Raw genomic sequence first — 16,206 nt, 5'->3', positions numbered from 1 at the left:
CATTTGAAAATTAGAATGATTGAATTCCTTGGGTTAACACAGTCTGTGAGCATAGGCATAGCTTCTGCATGCTATGACTCACAGAGTACTAAATCCTGTTAATCTTGTAAAGATTTAGTACATAACACAAGGATTAAAAACTGGAGCATTATTCAAGCTGGTTAGCACCAAACAATAAAGAGACCCTGTCTGAAACAGGGTAGAAGGTGAGGACCTTTGAGGTTATCCTCTGACCTCATCATGTATACAGTTGCATGTCCATGTCTACACTAAGACACACATGCACACAAGTACCAAACAATACACACAACAAAGCTGTGGAGTATGGATGTACATTCTCATTTTTGTGAAGTATTTGCTCTGATTTCCTGAGTTACACAATAAGGTGACACATGTTCAAAGCCATCTTCACCCTATTTGAAAAATGCTGCAATTCCACATGCAACACATTTAAAACAATAATTTTCAATGTGATGTTCAATAGTGATTATTGTTAACAAATGAATGGAAATTATAGAGAGGGCTCATTTGCAAGCTGGACAGAAAATAATTCTTATATCCTACCATGCTGAATTTCCAGATATTACTATTCTAAGTACCACCATTTTTAAATTTATTTCTTTTTCATTATTTGTCTTAGTTACCTCTCCCACCCCCAATTTGATTTTTGACTTGACTCTTATAAATCTTCAAGACTGTATAAAATTTCATAACAAGCAAAATAAAAAAAGTAAATGAACATCTCTACTCAGGAATATCTCCAAAATTTATTTCAATAACTCAAGTTAGAAAGATAGAAAGATAAGAGAAATAATATTGTAGTTTTCACAGAAATAAAAAGAAATACACTCTGAAACAAATTAGAGAGTAAAATGTTGTGAGTGTTTGTGTGTGTGTGTGTGTGTGTGTGTGTGTGTGTGTGTGTGTGCTAAACAATAAGCAGTTAAATGAATGGAAATGTAACTTATGTTTAGGACGAAAACTTTTAGTTTCTTCTCAAAGAACTGTAGGAAGTAGATATACTTATGAGTTGAATTTATTGATGAAATAAAGGCATAGTGTACAGCTCAGAACTTTCAATGCATCATTAATCAAAAACCATTGTCCTTAACCTTATGAGACATTAAGAACCTCTTTATGGTGAGCCTAGTGCACCCTGGATATAAGTCATATTGGTCTTGTTTAACTCACTAACATTTGAATTCAGGCAACTTACTTATTTTTCTGACTTTACCCATAAATGCAGAAAATCACACATTTTATTTTAGAGATTATAATATAATTACATCATCTCTCCTTCCCTTTCTCTCTCATAACCATCCTAATATTCTTTTTTACTTTCTTCCAAATGCATGGCCTCTTTTTCATTGAATGCTGATGCATTCATATCTGAGTATGCATATGCATATAACCTGCTCATCTGGGTAATGTTATTAATCTGTACATTTTCAGGGCTGGCCATTTATTACATAATCAATTGGTGGCTCTTCCCTGGGGAAGACTGTTTCTCCCACTCTGAGCATTAGCTACCTACAGTTCTTTATATGTTGAGGCCTTTTGACCTGATAATGCCATATACATAAGGCAGTTTGCCAAGGAGAGTAATGTAAAATATCAGAGATGACAATGAAGATTTTTAATTAAGCAGAGAAAATGGTCATTATTTTTTCCAATATTTAATACCAGCCAGATGAATTAACATACTTACAATATCCCTGCATCTACAAATGTATCCTACCTTATGGAAAACAGAATTGTTTAAAAGAAGTTAACTTAGTGATTTAGCATCCTAGAATTATCATATCCTAGGCAAGAATTTTCTTTACAAGATCTTCATTAAAATCCTTTACCTATCTTGCATAAACCACTAAATCAGAATATGAAATTTGAAATATTATTAAAACTACCATGGCTTTTACTTTTTATTTGCTACTCTTTCTAGGCAAAGATGAATACTTCATTTGATGAGATCATAAAAACAGATCCAGGATTGCCCTTCTTTTATTCATGTCTTCAGAAACACTTAGACAATATAAAACATATGTGAGGGCCTTTTGGGTCACATGAAGATTTAGTAGTGGTCTGTGTTCTTCAGGGCACACACAGTAGTTTTTGAGAAAACAACTGATTACAATACAGTGCTAGGCCCTAGTTGTTAGAGACCGATTGAGAAATCCTGAATAGGATCTAAAAACACAAGGTGTGAACTCTAAGGAACAAATCTAGAAATGATAGAGCATAACTTAACTGTAGACATAAGAAGTTGTGCCAGCTAAAAGACAAACAAGAAGACAAGCAACTCATGTTGGAGCCGAGAACCCATCAGAAGAAGGAAGAAAAGAGAAAGTGTGAATGGTGGGAAATAGAGCTGGTGAGTAACCTGGGCATGGTCAGCAGCTAGAGACATAAGAGACCTGAAGATTGAGAAATAAATTTTAAAAACTTAATAAGGACTACTGACAAATGACCTTCAGGTGAAATAAAGAGGACCTTAGGAAAGAAAGAGGGAGACCTCATCAAAAGACCTGCAATCTAGGATGGATCTCACTATGAAATTTGCTTTGGAAAGTCAGCTGTGGATGTGATGAAGAAATGAACCTAATGCAAAGGAGACTACAAAAAAGAAGACCAGAGAGAGAGAGTCTCTGAACACTGCATATCTTTTGTTTTTTGAACAGATTAAACAAAGAGTCATAAAGAGTAAATAACTTACACTAGTTACAAAGCACTTACCTGATTGAGCTAACTGATTGGAGTTTGCTACCACACAGAGATGAGTTCTTGATATCTCTTAAGAGAACAGGTTAAGGACCAGGTAAACCAGTTCACCGAAGGAACCGAAGTGACCAATAAGCAGCACTTAGCAAGAAGTCACTAAATACAAAAAAAAAACATGACACACTCAGGTCTACAGCATCAAGCACAGGGCTGAGCAATTACCCGGTGAATTAAGGACCATCTGGATAATGCTAGCAGAAATAGATTTAGTGCTTGAGTCATTCAGATAATTGTGCAAACAATGTGCCCTGCTCTGGCTGAGTAACCTGGCCATTAATATCTTCTGATGTACATTTTGACCTGAGGTATTTTAAGAATGGACAATGAAGGCTCAGAAAGAATTAAGGAGCCATCTAGTTACTGGAAGAACCACATGAAGAACAAAGATTATTTTAATAGACTGATAATATGTGTCCCCAGGAGCCACTTCACATGAGGATAGACATAAGATACACACAGTTCAATTTTGTTTTTGAGGACAAAAGGACCTGGGTGGCAGAACTCAGGAGGCAGAGGCAGGTGGATCTCTTTGAGTTCAAGGCCAGCCTGGCCTACAAAGCAAGTTACAGGACATGTTCCAAAGTTACACAAAGAAACCCTGTCTTGAAAAACTAAAATAAAACAAAATAAAAAGCCTGTACTTTCATTAGAGGACAAATGGAGTTAGCAGTAGGGCACTCATATGTTAGCTTTCATATTCAGTTGTTGGGTGGCAGAGAGTTCTCTGAGCTCTTACACGACAGTAGCAGTGTGAAATAATTGATGAAAAACAGTAAATTATCAATGTTTGTATTTTAAAGCGTGTTTCCAGAAAGGCACAACCAGGCATAGCAACAATGCCAGCACTCAAGAGACTAACATAACAGGATCCCTACAAGTTCCAGGCCAGACTGAGCTATACTGTGAGTTCATAATCTGCCTATGTACAAAGTGAGACTCATTTCAAACCCCACTGCTTGTACTCTCTCCGTGTCCCAACCTAATAAAACGAAAGGCAGCCATCAGGGCAAGAAACACCTTTGCAAATGTCCTGTTATAGGAGGAACATGGGAGTGCCCAGGGCCAACCCACCTTAGTAAATTGAGAAGCACAGGTACTCCGTGTGTATGACATTTTGTGAACTCACCAAAAACACAGAACGACAAACAAACAAATAAACAAAACCTAAAAGAACTCAACATATAACTTTTACTATCAAAATAGTCGCCTTTAAAAGCCATAATACCAAGTATTAATGAATATAATGTGTATAGCCATTGGCAAAAATTGAGCCTGTGCATGAGCTTTTGAGAAACTATTTGTCAGTATCCATCATGGGGCTACAAACATTTGTCTGCACCAGTAACCTTTAATACATTATGATAAACAAATGGCCATAAATGCAGAACATATGTATTTACCTTCAGTAAGAAAATCCAGAAACACCGACAACACTGTATAAAAGATGACTTGGAAGCCATGTATCCATCCTTAATAACAATGTCAAGGGAATCAATAAATGTTTAATGTCTGATGTGAAGAAAAAGTGGAGCACAAAAGTCAAGTTACTGTCACTATATTCAATTGTCAAAGGTACAAACTGAAAATATCATGGTGACATATCCTAGCACTGGAGAGATGGAGAGACAGAAGTAGGCAGATCTCTATGATTTCAAGTCCAACCTGCTGAACACAGTATGCTCAGTGAGTTTCAACAATCAGACACCCTGTCTCAAAAAATAAATAAATAAATAAATAAATAAAAGGAAAGAGAAAGAAAAAGAAAAAGGGAAAATATTTCTCTATTTCTCTGATTTTCCTTAGTTATTATGTAAATCCTTTTAATCAAATTTATTTTCAATTTTATCTGAAATTAAGTTCAATAACATAACCATGTACTTTTCAATATAATTTTATACAATAGTCCATCCATTCAACCATAGTGAATCATCATCCTTCTGCTTCATTGACAATGACACACAACTCAGTCCTCCTTAGAATGTGGATCCAAATATGTCTTGCTACCAATACAAAGTTTCAAAATAAATAAGAATGAGTAGTAAAAATCTAACATACAATGTATTTGGATGATCTGTGGCTTCTTTGGTTAAAGCTTCTATGCTGGCAGACTTATTGGTCACTGTGTTAATCCAGGTTTAAAATAGCAGTGCACAATAGAGGATACACATTAGAATTTAGAATAATAACAGATAAACTACTGAATAGATAGACACTGGGTCCTTCCAGATGGAAAGAAAACTAAAAATGTATTAGCCACAAGCAAAATTATCTAGAAGGTTGTAGCCTCTGTTACTAAAGGCCAGTTTAGGGATGGACAAACAGTGTTTTTTGCTACTTACATTACCATTACAAATAATACTTGAACAGCTATTACTTATGAATAATTACTGTGGCCTAAGTCCTGTCTTGAATGTTTTACATGCATTGTCTCAGTACAGGTCAGAAATGCGTCTAACAAACAGTGCTATTGCAGACCCCATTGCTGGCATTCATATATTTGCATAATGAAGACACCCCCCTGCAGCCTGTGTTCTTAACCAGGACAATAGTCACGACTACCAGTGCCATCATAGAAATGCAACTGCAGAAGGAAAGATGTCATTTGAGAGCATGGAAAAGAAAGTAAAAATAGGAGGGAGGCCAAAAGAGAAGGCTTAGAGAAGTAAGAAAACTTGACAACAGATGATTGTGCTGTCTACAACTAAAGTGAGGAGGGGATGGGAAGGGGGAACCATGGAAAGTGGCAGTCAGAAAGGAAGAATAATAGTCAGCATGCTAATAAGAAGAAAGCAAAGGCTACTCCTGTAAAAAATAGGGAGTTTATCAGTGACTTAAAAGGGGTAGGTACTAGGATATAATGCAAAGAACAGGCAATTTGCATATAGAAACAGCATTTGACTGGAGACATCAAGGGATTGGATGGGTATACACAAGGCAAATGGGTTATTTATGGCAGAGATTGGAGCATGCTAATGGGTAGATAGGGAGATGGTAATACATGCACCAAGAAAAATGCATCCAATTCACTGTGATTATTACCATGGGGACTAGAGATGTAAGAGATTTGAAGAATCAGAAAATGAACACAGAGAATGTTTCAGGGACCAGTAATGACTTCATATTTGCTGATTTTTTGGCAAGGAGTGGCAGTGTGGTTACTTGTAGAATGTTCTTACTGGTAGGAATCTAGTCTATCTTTCACCTACCTTGCTAGTTGTCTGCATGGGGCACAAGAAAGACTATATGGCATAAACAATATCTGTGTTAGAAGACTGAATCATTCAGGGGTATAAACACAGAAACAACCTCACATCAGTCATTAGTCATCATGGGCTGGATAATGGAGCCAGCATTCCCAAAAGTAGCCCTCAATTCTGCCATCTATTGACAAATAGATGAGCCCCAAATTGTAGTAGCACCTATGTGAATACTTTGCCATGATGACAGTTTTTTTGGTGTCATGCCTTTGAGCCTGCTTAGAACATTCAGTGTGATAACTATAAAACAATATGGGTTGTAATGCTCCAGTTGTTGCTGCTGTGAGAATACACAGACTAAAGCAAAGACCAGAGAGGAATGCTGCTTACTCACTGTCTCTCTCTGGCTAGCTCAGTTACCTTTCTTTTATAGTGTAAGCCCTCCTGAGTAGGGATGGTGCTTCCCCCAGTGGACTGGATACTCCTGCATCAATCTCTGGCTACTCAGTTACCTTTCTTTTATAGTCTAAGCCCCACTGAGTAGGGAAGGTACTGCCCACAGTGGTTTGGTTTCCCCTGCATCAACTAGAAATAATGAAATCCCAACAGACATTTCAACAGGATAATCTGAGTGTAGCAATTTCTAGTTGGGGTTCCCTCTTTCCAGATAACTGTAGTTCGAAATAACTTGAAAAAACTTAATTAGCAGAAATGTTTTTTTCAGAAAAGCATTTTTTGTCTCGTTAGATAATAAAAGACATAAATACATAGGACTAAGTGTGGTGATATTTCCATGTATTATCTTCCAAAGAGACTCAAGCTATGCATTGACAATCAGTTGTATCTCTGCTTATTCACAACCTATTAAATACTCAGTCCTACAGTGGAAATATACATTTTTGTTTGTTTATTTGTTTTGCTTTGCTTTTTCAAGACAGGGTTTCTCTGTGTGGTCTTGGCTATCCTGGAACTCACTCTGAAGACCAGGCCTCAAACTCACAGAGATCCACCTGCCTTTGTCCCTCAAGTGCTGAAACTAAAGGTGTGTGCCACTACTACCTAGCCTTGCACAGATTTTAAAGAGAAGCTTCAGCAAAAACCTAGGAGTCAATTCTGTTATCCTTCCCTGGAATACTATCAGGCTCAAATCCTAAGAGAACAAAACACTGCAAATCAGATAAGCAGGCAGTCGGAGTGACAAAATTCAACACCACCAGCTATATCTAGGAAGCCAAATTTTAATTCTGAAAAAAACATAAAACATAAAACAAATGAATGAGTTACCACAGCATACATTGTTGCTGGTATCAACACTATTTAAATTTCTTACAGGGACCAATAATTATAGAGAACTACAGAGCATGTTGTTCGGAGAGAGGCTGCTGTGTGTGCACGTAGAGCAGGCTCTGCTAAGAGAAGAGCTGAAATTCGTGGAAGATTTTAAGCACACTATTTGCTCCTTCTGAATCTCATTTTTTCTGATTTATGACAATGGAAACTACATCATTCCAGACAGTGATAAAAACAAATATATAAACATCTAAAAAGTTCAAATACATGTTAAATATCACACCAGCACAGATTTATATAAGCCACAAGAAAAATCTGTCCTAGGAATTATATCAAAACTACCTCCAATGGCCATAGCAATACCACAGACCTGTATCCTAAAAAGTGGGTGGGTCCTTTTCTGGCCCCTCAGTGTAGCTAGCTATAAGTTACCACACAAATGCATTTAATTCCAAATAAGCAAGATGCAAGCATGTGCACAGAATTGTGCACCAAATGAGTCAATAAAATAATGCAGATAAGACATTATTAATGTGATGTATGCTACACTTCGATCTGCACTGTGACTTCAAAAAACATGGGATAAGGCCCCAGAATGCATTCAGAACAATTTTGGAATACATTGATTCTGTGCATTACAAAAGCATTATACCATGTGGGGGGTTGTTACTCTGAGTGTCTCTTTTCTGGCTTTCCTCACTAATGAAGAATTTGATTCTATTTCGCCCCTCCCACCCAGTACTTGCAGATTGCTTGAGAAGGCCAAGCCAGCCCTCTCAGCAGTAAGGAAATCGGGCTGGCTGCGCAGGAGCTATATATAGCTCCACCTTGGTGATGTGCACACGGGCACATATACAGATGCCCATGCTAGATTTGGCATGGAAAACGGGACAGCCAGAAATGGCTATACCTCTCACTTGCTTCTTTCCCACAATTCCCCTTTTTTTTTTTTTTTTTTTTTTTTTTTTCTTCTTTTTTTTTCAGGAATTTTTCCCAGCAGGGTGTCTGATTTCCCTGCAATTTTCCTTACTGCTACCAGCAACCTGATTCCAGCAGAAACAGGCACTGGGCCAACACCTAGTGCCCAGATGCAGTCACTGGAGCAGGATGCTTTGGAGGTCCATCCTGACACAGTCATTTGACTAGATGAAGTGGTAGTTCCCAGTAGGAAACAGTGGGGCAGGCGGGAAGCTGCCTCTCTGCCCTGCCCAGTCTGCAGCACCTCATGGGGGAGGGTCCTCGGCTTTTTCGCAGATGGATTAATCAGAATACGCCTGGATTCTCCCCAGCCCCCACGCCAGAAAGAGAGCTAGTTCTTAGCCTAGGGACCCACCAGCCTCTACCTCCCTTACTGCAAGAACCCACAGCCAATGCTGCACTGGAGAGTATCTTGCAGGTGCGGGGGAGGGGAGCAGGCGGCGCCTGACGTGCAGAGCAGTTGAGATACAGGGAGGACCTGCGGTTCAAGCAGCTGGCACGTCTGCGCCCCCAACCCCCAACCTTGTGGACAGGGTATACCCCAGGCCTGACCCCGCAGGCAGCTGCAGCGTCTACAAGGAAAGTTGCCCACACTCACTGCCCTTCAGGCCTCTCTCAGCAACCCTTCCAATGTGTCGCCCCGGCTCCAGCATCCCGACCCACCCCTTTACCCCATCTTCTGATAGGTGTCATGGGTGTTGCAGTGACAGCAACAGCGACCCCGGGAGCCGGGGTAACCAGGGCGGGGCAGGGGCTTGGTGGCCTCTGGGATGCACACCTTCTTAGCGCTCTGCAGAAGGGCGAGCCTGCCTCCTACCTGTTCCCCTCTCTTGTCGCCGCCGCGCTGCCTGGCCCTACAGCTTTCCCGCTCCCGCCGCAAACAGCTGGGAGCGCATCTCCCACCGCAGCCACTCCTCGCTTAGGCGGAGCCCACCACAGCTACTTGACAGCAGAAGCCGGGGCCTCAGAGTGCAGTTATTGGGGCCGCAGGGAGAGGGAGGCGGGGACCAGAGAGAAACCTGCAACTTTGATTGGACAGAGAAGATGTCATTCTCAACTCCAGGGTTTCTGTGGACTCTCCTAGCTCCTAAACCTTGTAAGTCCCTGGTTCCAAAGCTGCCTTTCTGCTTCTTGGTCAGAAGGCTTTAGAGGAGGGAAGCTGCCTTGAGGACCCTTCATTAAAGGCTCCAAGAGGGAGGACGGGAGGATCTGACAAAGCCAGACCCCTGGAACTCCTGAAGATTTAACCAGGGACACCACCAGAGGCAAAGACTCAATATGGAACATGGACTTCAGTGAGGAAACAGAAAACAAGATGCACAATTAAGTGGGGGAGAAATAGCAGAAATATGAGAACTGGAGATTTTCATTCCAGTTCCCAATCATTGCCTAAATATGTCACAGAAGTTTTCCTTATATCAAAAACCAGAAACTCTTTATTCCATTTGACCAAAAATCGCCCATATAGGATCTAGTAATTTAAATGGGAAGACACTATAAAATAAAATAAACTTTCAGAGTACACCAAACTGAGGCATTTGCCCTGGGCAGTTCCCTTAGTGACTAGTTTTTAAAATAATAGCTACCATACTGATAACCAACATCATGTTCTCAAGTATGAATATACAAAAGCAGACAGCCAGGTGATTTTGAGACTGCCTTTAAGACTGCGGAAAGTCTTTGTGCGCCTGCGTCATCTCTCCTGTCTATCCTGGCAGAATCAGAAAGCTATGAAACCCGAGGGACCCCTTAGTGGAAGACCAGGAGAGACTGTAAATAAAATTAAACTAGAGTGTGTGTCTTCTTGGTACCTAACGAGGAAACAAGATACTCTCTTCCTACATATAGCCCAATTTGTCTTCCACCTCGGTCACGTAGTCCCCATAATGCATGCTAAGCATAAGAGAGATTTCTTGTTCATGAGTTCGTAGAGCCTCCCCCCACCTCACCCCAACTCTTGTGAAAGCTGATGCTAAGTGCAGACACTCAATGTTCAGTTTTTAATGCCATCAGGTCTACCTTGTCATATTCTCTTCAGAGCACTGGAAGACACAATGTGTACTTGAAGAGAAAAGAGACTCGGGCTACACTCTGTACACCAGGAACTTTCTGGCATTGCTACAATGTCAAAGCTTCTAGTCTTGCTTCCCCATAATGTGTCTGTTCACCTTCATCCCCAGTATACTCCAGTTCTCCCACTGCACAAATTTCCTGGATTGTTGTGCACTTATCCTGTCCCATATTCTCTTCGAGGTATGCCAGAACTCAGCAAGAATGAGACATAAAACTTGCAATAGGAAGGAGTTCAGGAGGACAAAGTTAGCAAACAGTTTAGTAGGGGATGTGTTTTCAATATTAGCATCTCTTGACTGCTCAATTAGCTGGGCTTTGTACTGCCTTCCAATACACTCTTCCATAAAAGTGAAAACAGAGATTGAAATGAAAGAAAGAAAAAAAAAAAAAAAAAAAAAAAAAAAAAAAACACTGAGCATTCAAGGTCACAAGAGCCATGAACAGAATACTAAACACTCCACCATATCATCATCTTATTCCTTCACTCATCCCCTTAACAAGTACTAGTATTGTAAAAGTTGTGGAGGGTGAGATAAGATAAACAGGCTGTCATGGAGTTCATTTTTTTTCCCTCAGGCATACAATGCTGGTTGTGCATTTCTTGATCTAACGAACATAAGCACATACACACAAAGAATCATGAATAACATTCAGATTATTTCTATCTCATCGGGCTCATATACTTTCAAGTAAAACAGACCTTTTGTAATGTCTTTTCTCAGAGAGCAAAATCTGTACTTCTGTTCATAGCATATCTGTATTTCTATTTACATAAAAACATTAATAATGCCTGCTGCATGGCAGTTTGCGTTTTTCAAATCACTTTCACACACTCTGGGCTCTGTGCTGTTACAATTTTGAGCTTAAGCATAATAATAATAGACATACAACAGGACTAGATACTCATGCCCATGAACATCTGGATACAAGTAGAGCTCAGATCGTAATACTAAACAATCAATCGTTACTTTCTCCATAACTCATCTGTATATTGAATATTGAAGTGGTTTTTTTTGCAATTAAATTGGTATATTTCTTTTGCCACATTTTTAAAATATAAGTGTATGTTCTTGCTTTAGAGATTATTCAAGACAATCAGTATCTAAGTTTGTGGTCTGCTTCCTGAGGTTATGATCACAGCTGGTGGGTCTGGCATTGAGGCAAGAAGAAAGCAGAGGAGAAATTAATATAGCCAAATGCACAGGTTTGCTTTGACGACTACTTTCCTCACTAGCTGAAGGAGGGAATTGTTGAAACTTGGTCTGGATTGCCTCACCCTGGCAACCTGGTGGATAACATAGCTGGACCTCTTCCAAAGAAGCAAAAACAGTTCTGCTTTCTCCATAGATGGATCCAAGCTCCTAAGCTGTCACAGAGTTTTGACCTTCTACTTCCTGGGACATTACAGTGTTCAACTGCTCTGCTGGATATCCCCACTGCCCATGGCCCCTCCTTTTTTTTCACACTGCATTGGCCCTCATTCTTCAAACATTCCAATTTCCGCCAACCACTGATTGAACCTTAGAGAGAGTTAAGGAAACCACAACAGCAGCAAAGCTGACCCCAGGGAGTTCTCCCTTCCTCCTTTCCCTGCTCTATCCAATTCTTCACTCTGGAGCTTCCCAGGAGAGTAATTCCCAGCACAGCCTAGTGTGACAAAGAAGAGGGGAGTAGAGAAAAGTGTGCTCCCCCCCCCCTCCAATCAAAATTCAAAGCTGTGTTCAGTGCATCAGTCTGGCAATAGACATTCTGCCCACTGGTTTGAAGAGTCCTGCTAAATACAGTCTGCACCTTCTCCTCAGCCTGAACTGTCTCCCAGCCCTCAGCATCTCAGATCTAGTCTGCCCACTGATCTAGCTTTTCAGAGTCAATTGAGAACTCAGCCAGGAGATGCAAATAGCAGGAAGGATACAAACCATACCCAGGAACAAACTCATACATACACACTCTCTGAGTATGAGGTGCTGGGTAGACAAAGCGACCAAAATGGTTTCCAAATACTGAACAGTGGCATTCCAGTCAACATGCTTGACATCTGGAGCAACTGCAATTTTTCTAGAGATTAAGTGTAAGGTCAGAATTCCTTTTGTTTTAGAAGTGACTGCTGTGTCCCCAAAAGACAGACTTTCAGAAAAGCCACCTGCTTTTATAACTACATCATTCTTAGGCAGATGACATTGTTTGACAATAATCTACTGGTTTCTTTTTTACTGTCCTCATATCTATAATAGAAATCAGTGTATAATGCAATAGAAGACCTGTTACCTTTTAGTCAAACCCCTGTCCTCAAAAGTCTTTCAGCTCATAGATCTTATGGGAAAGGGCAACTGGGTAATTTAGTGTCAAGTTGTGGCTCTATTCCGTGTTGTTCCCCAAGAGTTGAAGGTAAGGCACTGTTTACCAACTCTGACCCTCAGCTACAATTAACACACTCTTTCCCTCCATTTCAGCTGCCATTTAGACACCATACATCCTATTTTCAGAATAGCTCTTCAAAATAATGAATACTTCTACCATCTGTAGTAGACATAGAACTGAACATTAGGCCATTTGTCATTGTTCATTTTTTGTGCTGATAGCAGAATTCCTAAACATATGTGATTCATAAAGAGCTGCTTATGGATGGTGTAAAGCCCAAACCTTGCTTCTGGGGAGAGCTTTCATGCAAAGGTGGTGTAAAACCAGCAGAAGGAGGGAGAGTTGCACTAACCAAGCTCTAATAGAACCCACTTCCACTGTAACTCATCCTGTAACTACAACAAAACACCTGACAAGAGCAACTTAAGGACAAGAGTTTATTTTGGCTTTGCAGTTTGGGGGTTTTGTAGTTTAGTAGCAGTGAGAACAAACCACATTGTACGACATAACCCATGTTGGAAGTTTATTGATAGGGTGTGTGCAAAGAGGTGGTTCATGGAAGCCTGGCTCATAAAGAGAAGTGGAGGGGGGGAGGGAGGGAAAGAGCAATAAACAGGAGGAGATTGATTTTAAAGGGGCTTTAAGGCATGCATGTATACAGAGGCTTCACAGCCACGTAGCACATGCGCATAGATTATGTAGTGACACAGTGGTAGGCCCAGGGCTGACTTAAGTATTTGCCTGAATACTGACAAAGCATGCCTGCCATGCCATAGAACTCTGGGGGTATAATCGGTTATGGTGGAGAAGTCATAAGGACCGGCACTCAAGGTGCCTGGTCACATGGCACTCCAGTACAGAAGCAGAGAACTCGGTTCATTTTCTGCTTATTCAGTCCAGGCACAGGCCATGGAATGTTATCACCTATATTTCAGATTGTCTTCTTACCCCCAATGAACCAACTTTTAGATAAGCTCCCAGCTCCCAGACCTTTGCCATGAGATTTGTTTCCATAGCAATTCTAAATCCATTAAATGGACATCAAGATTAAGCAGCACATCACTCCATCAATGACTGATCTAGTCCAGCAGGACAGTGTCAGTCCATCCCTGGGGGCTGCCCCTGCACAACACTGCCTTTAGTGGTCCTTAATGATTCTATATGTTCTAAAGTTTGGGCTTCCAACACTGTGAACCTGAGGAGCACATTCCAGCCACAGTTCTTTTTTCCTTCTAGACTAAGGGATGGGGAAATCATTGTGAACTTCTGTTTCCTGAGTCTTAAATGAGAGATTAGTTACATAGTAAACATATTTAAAGCTGAAAGCTTGGAGGGCAGCATCGGTGTCTTTATGAGGACCCTTTCACCAAATATCTATCCAGTGCTGCCCTCCACATGGCTCATATTTATGATCCACTTTCCATTGGAATAATGAGGATATTTTATTCATTTCCTCATTTTCCACGGTGTTTAGAAATTGTGTTTATCATTCCATATATCAATTTGGAATTGCTAACTTTGTGTAATACATATTTGGTTTTTATGCTATTGTTTGCTGAGTTTTTAATCAATTATATACTTTCACTTGCTTAGATTTGACTTAATAGCCTTTTTACTATCCTCTTGAAATAGAATACATCACTGAATTTCAGTCTTTTTAAATATTTACCTTAAATGAAAGATTACTTTGGTTTTTTAAATTATGTGTATATGAGTATGCATATATGTGTATTTGTATCTCTGTGTGAGTATGTGCATACATGGGTACAGTTGCCCAGAGACAAGACAAGGCATCTGTAAACCCTGGAGCTATATATAACTACAGGTAGTTGTGAGCTGCCTGACATAAGTGCTGGGAATTAAACCAGGGTCCTCTGGAAGAGCAACAAGTGCTCATAAGCACTTCACCATTACTCCAGCTCCTAATCACTGTTTAGTATGTCTAGCAAGATTTACTATGTCTTTTTAAACACACAAAAGAAAGACTTTGTTTGGAGGTTATGGTTCCCAAGGCTTTAGATTCCATGATGGTGGTGCAGAGGTAACAGGAGGCTGAGGTTGAGCATCAGATGAGAACTCACTTCTGAAGCTGTAAGCAGGGGACAGAGATGCATGTCTTAATGTTAATTATTATTTGGTTCAAACACTTTGTAATCTCTTGTTTAGGGTTGCTGTGGACTGTTTGGGGTTTCTGCTATTGTTTCTGTGTTATGGGGTACTGGAGACTGAAAGCATATGTTAGATAAGTGCTCTCCCACTGCCTACATCTGGAGCCCTGTGTTTCTCCTTGACTCTAAGATCATTTCCATTTATGTCACTTCATAAATGCTTGCTTACTTACCTTTTGCTTTAGAATCTTAATACCCTTTGTAAGAAAGATATTCTTTAGATGTTTTACATTGCCAAAATTTTCACCTTTTATATTTGCCCTCATAACTTTTAAAAATATAAAGAATCAGCTTCCAGTGACAGAGGGTGTCTGCTGTTGGAGCACCTGGTTTATAGACAAAAACTATATATACTATAGAAGAAAGAAAGGACTCCTGGGATTGCAAAACAGGCAAAAGCCAGCAGGGACTAAAGAGACACTCATTTAAAGACAATGGTGAGATTTTAGTCTTTAAGACAGAGCCTAGAGTGTTCCAAACAGAATGGCTAAATCACCACTAACATTAACAGTGACAACAGCAAAAAGGCACACTCAACAGAATTCCATATGATGACAGAAAAGCCCAGAACAGACATTCATAGAGAATCCTTGGGTTCAGAATTCAAATTCTGTCTCCATTTCAAACTGATGAACTACACAAATGCAGGGCATGCTCCAGGCAGCTCAGCTGTGACTGAAAGGATGGAAAGATACAGCCTAACTCTGCAATGACCCCAGGAAGCTAGAAGTTTAGAAATACTATCTAAAAAGCCCTAAAAACCTCAAATTCCAGACCCTGTCCTCTGCCAGTAAATAGGCAAGGTCATATTCCTTGCTTTTTAGGACAGACAGGCCCAGTAAGATAACAGAAACTGAGCTAACTAACCACTTATCTGACTTCATAAACTGCTTGTGAAACCCTGCCCCAGTGAACTATGTGTGGGCTTTGTTGTAAACCCTATAAAAACTGTCTCAATTCTGCCCTTGAGGTCCTCAGTCCTATGACTGTGAACCCCAGTGCACTTGAAGTAAAAATTCCTCATGCTATTTGTATCGAGACCACTTCCGGTAAGTGATTTGGGGTGTCGCTTTTCCTGAGTAGAGGCATGAAGGTCCATGCTTTGCGGGTCTTTCATGACCAAGAGTCTTCAGCAGGCTGAAAAACATAAGTGTAACGAGTATGGTTTTTCCGCCTGCCGCCTGGTCTTGTCCCGCCATCACGCCAGCCCCAATTAACACACTGAGACTCTGTATTTGATATTATGCTGTTGGCCAGGTGCTAGTTTCTTATCGGCTAGCTCTGTCTTAATTATTAACCCATTCTATGTATTTCCATGTGGTCTTACCAGCGAGAGGCGGCTGGTGGTTCTATTCTCTCCAGAC

The 16,206-nt window shown here is 40.3% G+C and overlaps 1 protein-coding gene across 1 annotated transcript in view; it reads right to left on the bottom strand.

The window, feature by feature from the left end:
- The window catches only part of Cntn1 (contactin 1), a 258,096-nt gene extending 248,872 nt beyond the window's left edge, over positions 1–9,224 (bottom strand). The window contains exon 1 of the mRNA XM_051189700.1: positions 9,061–9,224. The gene's annotated coding sequence lies outside the window, so the exon portion shown is untranslated. The remainder of the gene's footprint in view (positions 1–9,060) is intronic.
- Positions 9,225–16,206: the final 6,982 nt, after the last annotated feature.

Source organism: Phodopus roborovskii, unplaced genomic scaffold (assembly GCF_943737965.1).
Source record: "Phodopus roborovskii unplaced genomic scaffold, PHOROB, whole genome shotgun sequence".
Lineage (NCBI taxonomy): Eukaryota > Metazoa > Chordata > Mammalia > Rodentia > Cricetidae > Phodopus > Phodopus roborovskii.
The sequence above is the reverse complement of the archived record's forward strand: the minus strand, read 5'-3'. Positions and strand labels throughout refer to the sequence as shown.